At 38.8% G+C, this 15,151-nt stretch overlaps 1 pseudogene; it reads left to right on the top strand.

Annotated features, from left to right (window-relative positions):
• The first annotated feature begins 742 nt into the window (after positions 1-742).
• LOC140691395 (guanylate-binding protein 6-like) lies at positions 743-13,942 on the top strand (annotated as a pseudogene).
• Positions 13,943-15,151: the final 1,209 nt, after the last annotated feature.

The raw sequence follows: 15,151 nt of genomic DNA, 5'->3' as shown, positions 1-15,151 counted from the left end.
TGAAAGGTTAGAACATTATAAAATTCACTCTCTCTGAATCGGGGGGGAATTGGAAAATGATTTGCCACTTCCTCAAAGACTTTACCACAATGGGGACCAAGGGCAACAAAAACACCACAGAATGTCCTACCATTTTGAATGAGGCTGTTCTTGATTTGGTATTTGGTTGGTTGCTTTGGACCTTCGACTGTTATGGAACTACTGTAAGGTTATTCTAGCCAGTATTTTGGTAGTCTTTGATGTCTCCTTGGGGAAACAAGAGCTTAGAGCTTGCTAGTCTGTTATTTTGCTCAAGTATGTAGATTTTTAATCCTTGCTCAATGACATTCACTCAGCCTTTGTGAGAACCATTTACCCCATTTCCAAAGTAGTTATATTTTTTTCTAACTTTCAGCTTCTTGTGAATATCAGTTTAGCTGGATATGAAAGTTAATATCAAAAGGCTTTGTATATTGTAGGCCTTCAGTGCATCATAACAATAACTTTAATTATATTACTATTTTGAAGTAACAGTTTGGAGAGTGATATATTATTTCACTACCAACATCATGAGAGACTTGAGGGAATGATGGGGGAAAACCTCTGCAGTATGCTAATTCTAGGTTACATTTTGTCTCATGGAAAACACAGAAGTCTTACTTACCCTATCCTAAGTTGATGGATGCTTTGTATAAGTCTGAGTTAAAGAATTACTTTATAATCTGATTTCCACTAGGAAGCTCTTCTAGGTTGTTAGGTTGCCATGGCATCTGGACCCAACTTGATGGACCATGTTTGTCTGCTGGAAAGTGTCAATGAATTGCTGTCAGTGAACCAAAAAGCTCTACAGATTCTTGGTGAGATTTCTCAGCCAGTGGTTGTGGTGGCCATTGTAGGACCATATCATACGGGAAAATCCTACTTGATGAACTGTCTTGCAGGTCAGAATCATGGTGAGTATTTTACTGGGTCAAGGGCTAATTGCTTGATTCTAGCTAATACCTCAGCTTCTTCATTTTTGTTCCTGATCGTGTGCAGGGAGAACCAAACTTCTCTTAACAAATCAACTTTCCTCTCCTATTTCTCACTGCTAAATCACTATCTTACTGTAATTTGTTACCATATTCTATGTTTTATTCCTGTAAAGCAAAATTTCTCCTAACAAGTCACACAATCCTACCTTATTTTACATGTATAATCACTTGACTCTTGCAATTGTGTCTACTCTCTCTTGAAACACATTTTGCTTTTTTATGGAATATTCTCATCAACATATAAAGATGTTCAAATATCTATAATCTTAAAAATATTTCCTGTATGTCATATCCTACTGTGGTTAACATCTCTCCTCACTTTTGAAAAATAATTTTGTCTGACAAAAAATATAATCTTGATTTATTTTTTCCACTTTTTTCTCTTCCCACGTCTGTCTTCAGTCCATTTCTCTCTGGCTTTGAATCACACCATTCTTTCAAGATACTCTTATTATGATTATCAGTGACCTCCATTTTGTCTGATTCATGGATTCCCCTTTGCCTGCATGTTGAGCCCTTGCTTGGTATCCTTATCACAATTAATATTCCTTCCTCTTTGAAACAGATGACACACAAAGTAGGATATTCTTGAGGAAATGAGGAAAGCACCATCACGTATGCTGGGGTACTGACATTCCAAAGAACTGAGTCTGTAGCCCCCTGGTTTCTTAGATTGTCTGCTCTCACTGAATGCTGCTTTCTCACCTCTCCTCACAGGCTTTCCTCTAGGCTCAACAGTGCAGTCTGACACTAAGGGCATCTGGATGTGGTGTGTGCCTCATTCACGTAAGCCAAATCATACCCTGGTCCTTCTGGACACTGAGGGCCTCGGGGATGTGGGAACGATAAGGCAGAAATTCATAGTTAAATCCTTTTTATTCTGGAGTTTCTCCTTATCTCTCCATGAGCCTAGAAATTTTACTACTTTAATCTGTAAAATATAGAAATCAATGATAGTAAATGAGGCAAACTATGGTTTGTTTGAATGTCACTTCTAGGTAAGTTATCATGGTGTATTAGATTAAATCTTTTATTTCTTGGCACTGTGTGGATGACTTGATTACATTTAGTAAATCATTATTGAACAGCTGAGTTCCAGGCCTTTGGACTTAGCACTGTAGATATCAGTGACCAAAATAAAGATCCTGCCCTAAAAGAGTCTCTAGTTCAATTGACAAGACCACATTATCTGCAGTCAGATTTGACACCATGTATTTGGGAGAGAAGCAGGCTGGAGAGAGAAAGAAAATTCATTGCATTGCAATCCCCAATTTCTGGGAATTCCATGGGAGTTCTGTGGCTGGAATGGCTTTTTTTGAGTTATCCAGAGTTTGGACAGGGGTGCTGATACATTTTTGAAGAGCTTCTCCAGACGCCTTTCTAATTAAAAGGGCTGACACCTGACGACTGTTTTCCACCAGCACTCCCGACAGCTGGAGGAATAAGTCCTTCAGTCTTGAAAGATCATCCAGATAGCACCTGATTCATTTTGAGAACTTACATTTAAGCATAAGTAAGAAAGATGAGAAACATCAATTTGTGAGCGAGGAAAGATTTCTGATTCACTTCCTTAGCTACCAGGTGAAGAGTGTATTTAAGGGTTGGGTTTAAGGGATGGGATTACATTTTCTATGATGAAGTTCATCAACTACTCACAGTGTTCTGGAAATCTGTGAGGCACCTCTGAATGTGCAAGTTCTATAAAAGTAAGTTTTTGTCCTAAAAGAAACATTTTAAGCTGGGTTTTTTTGTGTGTTAGCTTTCTACTAATGGGTGAAATGAATTATCCCTCCTTTCCCCCCTTTGAGACTTATTTGGAAATAGTACCCACATTTTTATAGCTCTCTCTTTTTTCTCAATGGAAATTAGAAAGTCTGTGTTAATTTTTTTTTAACATTTTTTACTAAGCAATACTCATGTAACAATGTTGTGTCAAATTCTAGTGTAGAGCACAATTTTACAATTATATATGAACATATATATGTTCATTGTCACAATTTTTTTCACTGTGAGTTACCACAAGATCTTGTTTATATTTCCCTGTGCTATACAGTATAATCATGTTAATCTATTCTGCATTTTAAAATCCCACTCTGTCCCTTCCCACCCACAGCCCCCTTGGCAACCACAAGTTTGTATTCTATGTCTGTGAGTCTATTTCTGTTTTGTGTCTATGTTTTGTTTTGTTTTGTTTTTAGATTCCTCATATGAGTGATCTCATATGGTATTTTTCTTCCTTTCTCTGGCTTACTTCACTTAGAATGACATTCTCCAGGAACATCCATGTTGCTGCAAATGGTGTTATGTTGTCAGTTTTTATGGCTGAATAGTATTCCATCATATAAATATACCACGACTTCTTTACTCAGTCAATTGTTGATGGACATTTAAGCCTTTTCCATGTATTAGCTATTGTAAATAGTGCTGCTATGAACATTGGTGTGTGGTTGTCATTTTGAAGTAGGGTTCCTTCTGGATTTATGCCCAGGAAAGGGATTCCTGGGTCATATGTTAGGTCTATTCCTAGTCTTTTGAGGAATCTCCATACTGTTTACCACAATGGCTTTCCGAGCTTCCCTTTCCCACTCTTAATGATTTAGATGTCTTCTTTTACAATTTTGTGTTTATTCTTTTTGTAATTCATGGCAGTTATCTCCTTTCCAGTTATGAATTTCTCATTTTTGCAGCATCCTGCTTCTTTTCTATTTAGAGTAGACCTTTCAATATTTCTTTAAGCATGGGTATAGAGTTGCTAAACTCTTAGTTTCTGCTTCTCTGTGAAATTATTTATGTCTCCTTCTATCCTGAATGATAGCCTTGCTGGATAAAGTATCCTAGGCTGCAGCTATTTTTGCACTCAAGACGTTGAATATATCTTGCCACTCCCTTTGGCCTGTAGTGTTTGTGTACATAAATCAGCTGAGAGCCTTATGAGGGGTTCCCTTGTAACTCACTATTTGTTTTCCTCTTGCTGCCTTTAGGATCACTTCTTTATCCTGGACCCTGGCCATCATGATTAGGATATGTCTTGGTGTGGGTCTGTTTCAGTTCTTCCTATTTGGGAGCCTCTGAGCCTCCTGTGCTTGGATATCTGATTCCTTTAGGCTTGGGAAGTTTTCAGTTATGATTTCTTCAAATACCTTTTCAATCCCTTTTGTTCTTTCTTCCCCTTCTGGAACCACTATTATGCATAGATTGGCATGCTTTCTATTATCCCATAGGTCCCTTATATTGTTTTCATTGTTTTTTATTTGCTTTTCTCTCAGCTGTTCTGATTGGGTGATTTCTGTTGCCCTGTCTTCTAGGTAAATTATTCGTTTTTCTGCATTATCTAGCCTGTTTTGTACAGCCTTTAGGTCAGATCTCATCTCAGCAAATGAGTTTACTAATTCTACTTGATTCTTCTTTATAGTTTCTATTTCATTTTTGACATATTTTATATCTCTAAACACTATTTCTTTTAGTTCACTCAGTACCTTGATCACTCCTTTTTTGAAATCTTGATCTAGTAGGCCATCAATGTCTATTTCATTGATCGTGCTTTCAGGGGACTTCTCTTGTTCTTTTAATTGAAAGTGGTTCCTCTGCTTCTTCATATTGCTCATATCTCTCTGGCACTGTGCCTTAAGGAGTAACAGTTATCTAGTTCTCATGGAGATGCTGTGCTCTTAATGATTTTATTGAGATGTCTTTACATGTTTGCCCTGTTTCATGAACTCAGCTTGCTGTTTCCAGAGGCCCTCTGTTGGCTCCCTCTTCTGTGCTGCTCCCAGTGGCTGTTGACCAGCAAATGGTGCACCCCTCCTAACACTGGGTCAGGTGCTGAGCTCTTATCTGGTAGGTGGGCAGGGTCACTCCCCCTCCTGATGCTGCAGTCAGATGCTGCACTCGGGGGAGGCAGGTGGGTGGATCGCACCCTCTCCCAGCACCATGGTCAGGTGCTGTGTTTCTGCCAGGAAAGTGGGTTGCCACTCACTCTTTCCCAGCGCTGGTCGCTCTGCTGCTGTGCCCACACTGCCTCGGGTTGGCGTTCTGAAGGTGGGCTCAAGGAAGGCCGTGGAACAGCTCCGCCTCTGCTCCATGCCAAATCTCAGCTCCTTGTTTGTCTTGGCAGTTTGAGTTCTCTGAGGGACCAGGGAAGAAAGATCCTATCTGACTTCTGCTGTAAACAAGTCTCAGTCCTGACTAGGAGGTTGCAGATCCCCTGTGTGAAGATTCAGGGCTCAGCCCCAACCCAGCCTGGGTGCTGCGAACAGGAGAATAGGCAACTTGGCTGTGCCCCACCTCTTTTCTCATGAGAAGTGCCAGTAATGCATAGGTCTGAGGAGAAAATGGCTATAGCACCCCTCCCCCCAGGGCACACCAGCCATGTTGTTTTGCTTTTTCCACAATTTATGGGGGACTGAGGTTGTTCTGCTCCATATTCCCTCCTAACCACAGTACACAGAACCCTGTAGTCCCCTGGTAAGCCTCAGTGCAGCCACCCCAGTCCTCCGCCCAGCTCGGGCCACCTGCCACATCCCCAGCTGCCAGTTTTTGTCTCAGGCTGGGTGTTGTGGGGACACTTTGTGCCCATTTACCTCAATTCTGTCAATCAAGGGGTGCTCGGGGCAGATCTGAGACTCAGAGGTTGTTCCCCCTCCATCACACTGGCCCCTCCTTTGAAAAGGTGAGACCCAGCGAACAAGCACCAGTCCTCCTTTGCCACTCCCTCCCAGCGGGATCGGTCTCACACTGTTTTGCTTTTTCTTCTTGCTTTTTTCCCTTTTTTACTACCAGATTTTTGGCATCCCTATCTTTCAAAGAGGGCGATGTTCTGTCAGAGTTTGGCAGGTGATCTGGTTGGCTGAGTGGGTCCATAGATGTGAGTTTTGGTGTATTTGTGGGAGAGGGTGAGCTGCAAGCATCCTTCTACTCCACCATCTTGCTTCTCCTGTGCTTTTTTTTAAAGCCATATATAAAACAATGATATAATCTTGTTGTTGAAATAATTGTTTGCCGTAAGTGCTACTTCTTACCCTAATTGATTATTTTTAAAAATTGGGTTTTGAGAAAAGAAAGTAATGAATAGAATATTATCCCCCCAAACTCCCATTTAGAAACTTCTCTACAAAAATCACAGTTTTTGCATTTGCACTGGGAGCAACTTTACATGTCATTTATAATAAAAACAATTTCTGGTTTATGCCATTATTTAGACAATGCTATGATTTATACAATTTAGCCTGGGCTTTAAGGCCCTTGATTAGGCTGCATGAAAGCTCCCCTTAACTTCTCCACTTACCATCAGCTCCAGTCAAGTCAAATGACTCCATTTTAACTACAAGACCCCTGTATTCTCCCATCTCTAATTTTGTTTCTCTGGGTGTTTCTGTCTTTGAGATCTCCTTCATTTCTTCAGTTCCATATTTACCAGTTCTTTAATATTCAGCTCAAGACTTTGAGGAAGGTTTCAGACCATAAATTTTTTCTCCAACTTTCATAGCTCTGTTTTTCCTTGATAGACTTCTAAATTTTACTTTAGTGTTAAAGCTATAGGTTCTACTGCTTATATACATTACTGAGAGTAAGCCTTTTACAGATACTGCTATCTTTGTTGCACATACTGTTATGGATGTTTGCTCACTGCTTTGAAATAGTCATATTGAAACGAATAATTTTCAATTTCAGCACTGCTTTTTTAATATCTAAGAACAGTGGGGGATATTTAATAGCTTCCTGCAATTATTTATTGATTGTATACAATTTTAATGCCCAGCTATACCAACTATGATATATTTTATATGGACTCTGATTAATAAATATATGTAGAATGAATAAGTGCCCACATTCATCACTGCATACCTAATTGCACAACAGGTATTGTATTAGTTTTTCTGTATATGTTATTTTACTTTATCCAATCGAGGAAAAAGAAAGCACTGTGAATATTAGAATTCTTTTATATATGAAAAATTTGTAAACACAAGAAATGTCTCTGTAATTGTCAAAGTTGATATCTTCATTTACATCTGTCTTCAAGCAATTTCTTAGCATGGTGAGTAGGTTAGATGAAATAATAAATGAAACCATGAATGAATAAGTGTATGGAAGAACTTCTAATTTAGGGGTAAATTTCTAATTCTCTTTTTCTAATGTGATTTCTAGGATGAGTCTAAGAAGGATTCATGGATCTTTGCCCTGGCCGTGCTTCTGTGCAGTAGCTTTGTCTACAACAGCATGAGCACCATCAACCCCCAGGCCCTGGAGCAGCTGCAGTATCCTTCCAGGTCTTGAAACACTGTTTCACTGAATTCATGGGAATGGAGATAGAATCAGTCTCTCCTTCCCTGTCATTTAATTTCCTTGGGTGGAGCAGATGGGATACATGGCAAAAGAGAGTGCTTATAATACTTTTATATTCGAGAAATGTGGGAATTGTTGGTAGTGAGTTTATTTTCCTTAACCAAGTCCTAGTTATGTGACAGAACTTGCAAAACTCATCAGGGTGAAGTCCTCTCAAACACCTGATAGAGTAGAAGATTCCACAGAATTTGTGAGTTTCTTTCCAGACTTTAATCTGGACTGTATGGGATTTCACCCTGGAGCTGAAGTTACATGGTCAGCCTATCACAGATGATAAGTACTTGGAGAATGCCCTGAAGCTGATTCCAGGTATCAGAGTATGGCCTGGGAAGTGTATGGTCCAATAGAGGGTGGGATCTACTAAACACTGTCCCTTATCTCTGTGATTGCATTTGTATTTGAGGCTAAATCAAAGTCTGTGGAAATGGTGGCTGGAAAGTGGGTTGCAAAGATCTAGGGGCTACAGTTGAAGTTTACTTAAGAAAAGTAAAGTGTAAAGTGAAATTACTTAAAGCCAATTTGTTTTTTATACATCTTTAAATTTAGCATCCAGATTTAAATGGGTGCTGAAACTTTCTGAAGACTGGACACTGTGTTTCCTATTTTGGCTTCTGCTTGTTTCTGTTGAAGAAAACAACTAATCAGCTAATTGTTAGACATGAAACTGCAGTGAAAAGCCTATCTAATGAACAAAATATATATTTCACATATTATTTTTATCAAAGAGGGATATATAATTTTCTAATCCTGTATAATTATATCATCTACAAAATGATTGTATGCTCTAAATAAACCTGAAGAAGTGACTGTCTTTACAATCTATGCCTTTTCAATAATACTAATTATTAGAACATTCATTTTATCTTCCACATCATAGCTTTCTCTTAATTCCCACATGTTTACCCATGATTTAATTACAAGATAATAAATTATTTTCATGGGTTACATTTACAAGGATGCGTGTCTATCGAAACCTTGTGAAAAATATCAATTCCAATTTATTCATTCTTACTTTCATGTTTCTATTTATGCTTTCTCAAAACACCTATTGAGAGATTGGATGGCAGGAGAGGACCAGATATAATCATTTACTCAAGAGTTTATAGATTAGTGGTGATACCTTAAAATTACATTTCAGGTGCATTTACCCTTCAGAGGTTTTTGCTAAAAAATAGATAACACTACATCAATTACTTTTAGCATCAAAACAGTTTTCCTTATATAATGATGGTGTCATTCCTAATATTCCAATTATTGTCCATGATCCCTTGTTTTTAGCTCTTCTTTTTGCTTTCACAGCTCAATTCCTACATGAGGTCGAGTTGAGTAGAAAGTTTAATTTGACCTTTCATCCTTTTAGCTGCTAGTTCAGTAGATACCTAATAGACAACCACTCTACTCTGTGCAGGTCTGGAGAGACCAGCCATAGGTTTGCTTTACTGTATCAGATTTCTCCCTACATTTCTCAACAGTTATATCATTGGTGTAAGTCTGATGTGCAAAGAAGTATTGACTATGTTAAAGGATTTCTATGCATAGAAGATGGCAAAGACACACAAATCCCTGCTGGAAGCACCTGTAGCCACCTTGCCTCAAGAATCTCCACACTTTAATCCCTGTTTTTCTGTCCCTCAGGGAAGAATCCTAAAGCCCAAACATCCAATCTACCCAGAGAGTGCATCAGGCAATTCTTTCCAAGACGGAAGTGTTTTGTCTTTGACCGGCCAACAAATGACAAAGAAATTCTAGCCAATATTGGGATGGTATCTGAAGACCAATTGGATCCTAAATTCCAGGAGCAAACAAAAAATTTCTGTTCTTACATCTTCGCTGATGCAAGGACCAAGACCCTCACAGAAAGAATCATGGTCACTGGGAAACGTGAGTCTCTTTTTCCCATTTCCGTGGGTACTGATATGTGCTGAATATTTAATATAATGAGTTTTCTAGTATTTTTGTTTGATTCTATAAAGAATTCTGATTTTACAGACATTTATACTCCATGAAGAAATCTGTATACCTTATAATTATCTCACTTTGGGGGATTTACAAATCCCTCCCCCAAATTGCAATTTTTGTCACTGATATCTGTGGCTTCCATTTATCTGAAAACATCCTCCACTTAGAATGAAATCACTCTCTTGGTATAAAAACAGTATACTCAATATTTTCAAAGGAAGCCCTATACAGTAAGTGTTCTTCACAAGGAGAATTCAAAAGATATTTTGAGAATTTAGAGTGGTCCAAAAATAAGTATTAGCCCATAAATCACTGAAAATCCATTCAAAGCCTCAGAATTAGGAATAAATTAAACGTGGTACACCTTCCTTCATATGCCTACCTATGAAATCTATATTGTTTTCAATTTTTAAAATGAGACACTGTATTTTTCAGGTAACCCTTAGTATGTTAGATAGAAATAGATATTAACATTTTTAGTCCTGTGGCCTGGAAAACCATAAAAATGAAGGGTCAGTAGGAAAATGAAGGTGATAAAAATAGAAGAAGTTTGGGGTGCATGTGTGTGTTTGTGTGTGTGCATGTGTATATGATCCTAGAAGTGAAGTCTCAGAATCCTGGAGCCATTGACTGATAACTTGATATTTAGCCCCTAAATTTTCTGGCTTCTTCAGGGCTGAGGACTCTTGTGACCTACGTGGACACTATCAATAGCAGAGCAGTACCTTGCTTGGAGAACGCAGTGACATCTCTGGCCCAGCTGGAGAACTCAGCTGCCATTCAGAAGGCAGCCAACCACTACAGCAAGCAGATGGCCCAGAGAGTTAGCTTCCCCACAGACACACTGCAGGAGCTGCTGGAGGAGCATGTTGCCTGTGAGAGGGAAGCCACTGCAGTCTTCATGGAGCACTCCTTCAAGGATGACAAGCAGGAGTTCCAGAAGAATCTTGTGGTAATCTGTCTTAGTATTTACCATATGTCTCTTCCCCTTGAAGAATGAAGCCTAGAAGTGCCGTTACTGGTCCCATGGCTCATCTCTTACTCAGGGATAAAGTAGTCCATGTCCTCATGAGGGACAGAGTTTCAAAGGACTACATTTCCTTCTTTTTTCACTGCCAGACCTCAGACAGTTTATCTGGAACACTCTTTGACCTTCAATGCAAAATCAGTATAGATATCCTCTTAAAATAAATACTTCTGTGGATTCCAAGCCTGTGCAGAACGCCCAAAAGACATTCTTTAGCTGGTTTCTTTTTCTGTGAACACGCTCCTATGCTTAGGAACAAAAATTTCTCTTTTCAGATCCACATCTCAGGCCACTTTCAGCTTAGGTTACTCCTTTTTGTATCTATCATTGAAGACAGATAGAATCACTGAATGTGGCAGCTTCAAGGAACCACAGAGATTAGGTAATGCAACTCCAACAGCTCAGATGAAATACCCAAAAGGAGGTTAGGGAAATTTACCATGGTCTTCCAGAGTTTCCAGGGCTGTAAATAAATCAACTCTTATGACTGCTGTTTTATTACATGTCCTCCAACAGAATACTTTTCTCATGAGGACCACAGTTAGACCAATCCTTCTACCAGATACTTTGGAAATTTACCTCCTCTGTTCCTTGCTTCTGGTGACATCCATCTATCTTTTTACCCTCCAGGAAATCATAAAGAATAAGAAAGAGGATTTCTTGATGCAGAATGAAGAGACATCAATCAAATACTGCCAGACTAAACTTGATCAGCTTTCAAAGACACTAATGGAAAGTATCTCAGCAGGAACTTTCTCTGTTCCTGGAGGTCATGATCTCTACAGGAAAGCAAAGGAAATTATTGAAAGGGAATATCATCAAGTGCCCAGGAAAGGAGTGAAGGTAAGGAATAAGGGAAACATGGGGAACCTACAGAATAGAGTCAAAGGGGTCTCCTGAAAATCTGAGAGCTCAGCTCCATGCATGCATAAAGAGAGAGCATGGGGCCATTTGAGCAGTTTTGGCTCTTAAGGTCCACTGCATGCTATTTATTCCTGAAGAGAGTAGAAATGTCGACTCCCAACCATGAGTACAGATTTCTTAAATCCACAAGAGACAGAACAGAAATTATTCATTTTTTTACTCAACAACATGATATTTGATATGTTGAGCACTGACAATTTACAAGTCAGTCTTTGTATCCAAGGATGACTACAATTGAGGTAGGAAATCAACTACATAAACAATTGCATACAAAGTTATAACACTCAGGAAAGAGCTACTTAGGTGGTAGAAACAATCATAAAAATAAAAAACAACAACAATAATAATGCAACTAATATATATTGAACTTTTGTTTCCTATAGCCAAAATGTTAAGCTCTTTCCCTAGACTAATTTAATCTTTCAAATAGCATTAAGAAGCATCTACTTTCATTATCAACATTTTAAAAATCTGAACTGAGAAGCATAGGTAGGTTAAAATAAGTTGTCTAAAGTTATAATCAGCTAGTGGCAGAGGAGAACAGTAGCACAACTTAGAGGCAATATTTCACATTGGGAAGGCAGGTATGTAAAAGAACCAGAGATTTTGGGTTTGTAGAACTGAACATTGTTCTGACTAGCTGGAATCTAGGGTGCAGAGGAAGAAGTAGCACTGGGCAAGAGACTGGAGGGAGATAGGTCACTCTAAGGAGATTGGACTTGTAAGGAACCATTATGGAATTTTAAACATGAAGTAAAATTTACATGGACATACTTGTCTTGGCAGTACTAATCTCTCTATTGGAAATCTAATTTCTGTGCTCCTTCTTGGTTCCTCAGGCAAATGAGGTCCTCCAGAGCTTTCTGCAGTCACAGGTGGCAATAGAGAAATCCATCCTGCAGGCAGATAAATCCCTCACTGATGGGGAGAAGGCCATAGCAGGTACGGGGTAGGGCTGGGCTCACAGTGAGATGAGTAGGTTCTTGCAGTGCCCTCTGACAGGTGTGAGAGCAAAACCTTCCCAATACAAGGAGCTTCCTTCCTTTCTGTGGAACAACCCTGCTGCATTTGGAAACAGCAAATAGAACTGTGGTTGGATGCCAGACAGACAGAACCTTTCCCCTCACATTCTGAAGTGTGCTGTTAATGGTGTGGACATGGGGTGCGGGTGGACTTCAGAGATTTCCTACCTTTCTCTTCAATTTGGTTTTGTCTCTGAGCTCAGGAGGGTGGAGGTCATTTCTTACCTTATTTTCTTCCCTCTCTAAAACCTCCCTGGGGCAGAGGAGTGGGCCAGGAAGGAGACAGCTGAGAAAGAACAGGAGCTGCTGAAACAGAAACTGCAGGAGCAGCAGCAGCAGGTGGAGGCTCAGAATAGGAGTCTCCAGGAACACATAGACCAGCTGATGGAGAAGCTGGTGAGGGAAAGAGAAAACCTGCTGAGAGAGCAGAGCAAGATGTTGGAGCATCAGCTGAAGGTGAATCATGCTGTGGTAGTAGTAGAGCTTGATAGCCTGTGCTGGTTCCTCAGCAAGGGATGGGTGGGTGTTACAGCAAGATCATGCAGGGATCACCAGTGCATCTACTGCTTGTGATTTTTTTAAAACCCTGAAGATTTTGTATCCTTCCAAAACCTTTGAGTTCTACTCTGTAAGTAGACTTTGGAGAATTCAGGATAACCATGGCCCCCACTCCAAGCTTTCAGATAATATAAATAGGGTTTAATAGTCATTTTAGGAATTTTAAAATTATCTCATAGGGCTTGATTGAACAGGTATTCCAACTACTGTGTTTAATATGTGCAACAACTAGTATGCTCTACCAAGATCACTACGTTTTACCAGAAGCCCTGCTCAGCCCAAGGCTCTGAGGTAGATCTGTGCTGACATAAAACTACTAGAAATGTCCAGACTTAAAAACACAGGGAAATGATAGATTTTACACTTGCTGCATTGCCTCCAGGTGTGGACAGATCCCCAAGCTATCATGTGGCTTGGAGGGATTTTTCTCATTGTCCATCTGAACATGATTTATAAGAGATTCTTATAATTTTGTGACCATGTGTTTATAACAGATTTCTACAATATGGGTGACAGTACCATCCTGAGTGGGACTGAGAATTAGTGCAGTTAGACCAAGGCTACCTCTCACTTGCATTTTTTGACTGGAACATATTACATTTGTCCTCATGTCAGGCTTAGCCTCCTGGCCAAACCTTACAGTATATGAATATTATTAAGGCTGTAAACTACACTTTCTCTTAATATCTATGTCCAAACCAGGAAATATTCCTTGTTACAAGAGTCTCCTTTCATGATTAAGAGAGAACAATTTTAGGAATTAATACAAGATAGTCTGACAAAGTTTTAAAGTTTGACAAAATGAAATCCTTAAAAAAATGGGGGATTTAAAAAGTTTTATTTCCTTCCTCACTTTTTTTTTTAAGGTCCAAGAAGATCTGCATACTGAAGGATTTAGAAAGAAATGTGAGGAGATGAATGCAGAGATAAATCGTTTGAGAAAGAGGATTGTTGATACTAAAAATGATGATAGTACCTTGCTTGCACAAGCCTTGGACAACCTTGGCAAAAGAATCACTTCATTATTGCCTGCCCCAGCTAACATTCTTGGTAACGTTGTGAAAGGAGTTGGCTCAGTATTTAAAAAGAAGTAGCTCTCCTTGTAAAGGAATCAGATATATAATATATTATACATGTATATGCTCTGGCCTATTTCTGATATGCATGCTTTTCACATTCATTCAGCAATGCTTTGAATATAAAAAGTGGCTTCTAGAGAATATTGATATCTGGCCCACATTAGATAGAATAAATGCATGGACAATTTAATATAGTGTGTTTACTTTTAGGAAACATATATGTGTGCAAAATCATATATATGCATATGTACATACATACAAGAGGTTCACTGTGGCTTTGCTTCTAATGGCAAAAGATTGCAAACCACTTAATGCTCATTTATGTAATTTGGTAATATTTATTTTGCATGCACATAGACTAGAATACTAAATGGCTAGTAAATAGATAGTGGAGCTCTATTTGTATAAGTATAGAACAATCTGGAAGATATACTGTAGAGTGAAAAAATGAGGCACAAAACAGTTAGTATAAAATGTTCACCATAAAAAAAGGCAATTATTGTGGGCACTCATACATATGTATATATAGAACATTTCTGGAAGATTCATTAGAAATTGGTATCATTGCTTCTTCCTGGAGAGAATAGCTTGGCAACAGGGATGGAAAGGACACATGATTTTCATTATATACTCTATCTTTTCAATTTTGCAAAGATAGCTTGTGTTATCATATCTCAAATAACAAAGAAAGCAAAGTATAATACTAATACTTAAAATAGTAAATGGAATGTGAATAAATGGAATTGCTCATTGCTTCTAGAAATTATATTAACCTCTTCAATAAGGGGTCTAAGACTAAGATCAAAATACTAGAAAATAAAATTTGCATCCTAATCTTGTTTTCACTTTGGCCTTGGTTTTTAATCCCTTACATTTGCCTCAAAAATAAGGTATGAAATTTCCTGTTACCCCTTGAAATCTCAGCAAGAGTAACCTTTACTTCATAGGTTTGAATTACACTTTTAATGTGTTTAAAAACAAATTGCTAAATATTAAGAATATTCACTGCTGAGAGGAATTCCCATCAACCTTAAGTTCAGTGGTGGTGTCTCTGCTGTAGACAAGTACAGAAGGGTTGATCCACTACTGCAGAAATGGATGCCTTGACAGTACTGGGGAATGATAAAGCCAGACACACAGAGGCCAAGTGTTGGTATTTAAACATCAGAATCCAAGTACGTACAATGAGAGTAACGAGCATTGTGTTTTGTCTTAGCTCAGGCT

The sequence above is a fragment of the Vicugna pacos genome, chromosome 35, assembly GCF_048564905.1.
Source record: "Vicugna pacos chromosome 35, VicPac4, whole genome shotgun sequence".
Classification (NCBI taxonomy): domain Eukaryota; kingdom Metazoa; phylum Chordata; class Mammalia; order Artiodactyla; family Camelidae; genus Vicugna; species Vicugna pacos.
Note: the sequence above shows the minus strand (reverse complement) of the source record. Positions and strands in the feature narration are given on the sequence as shown.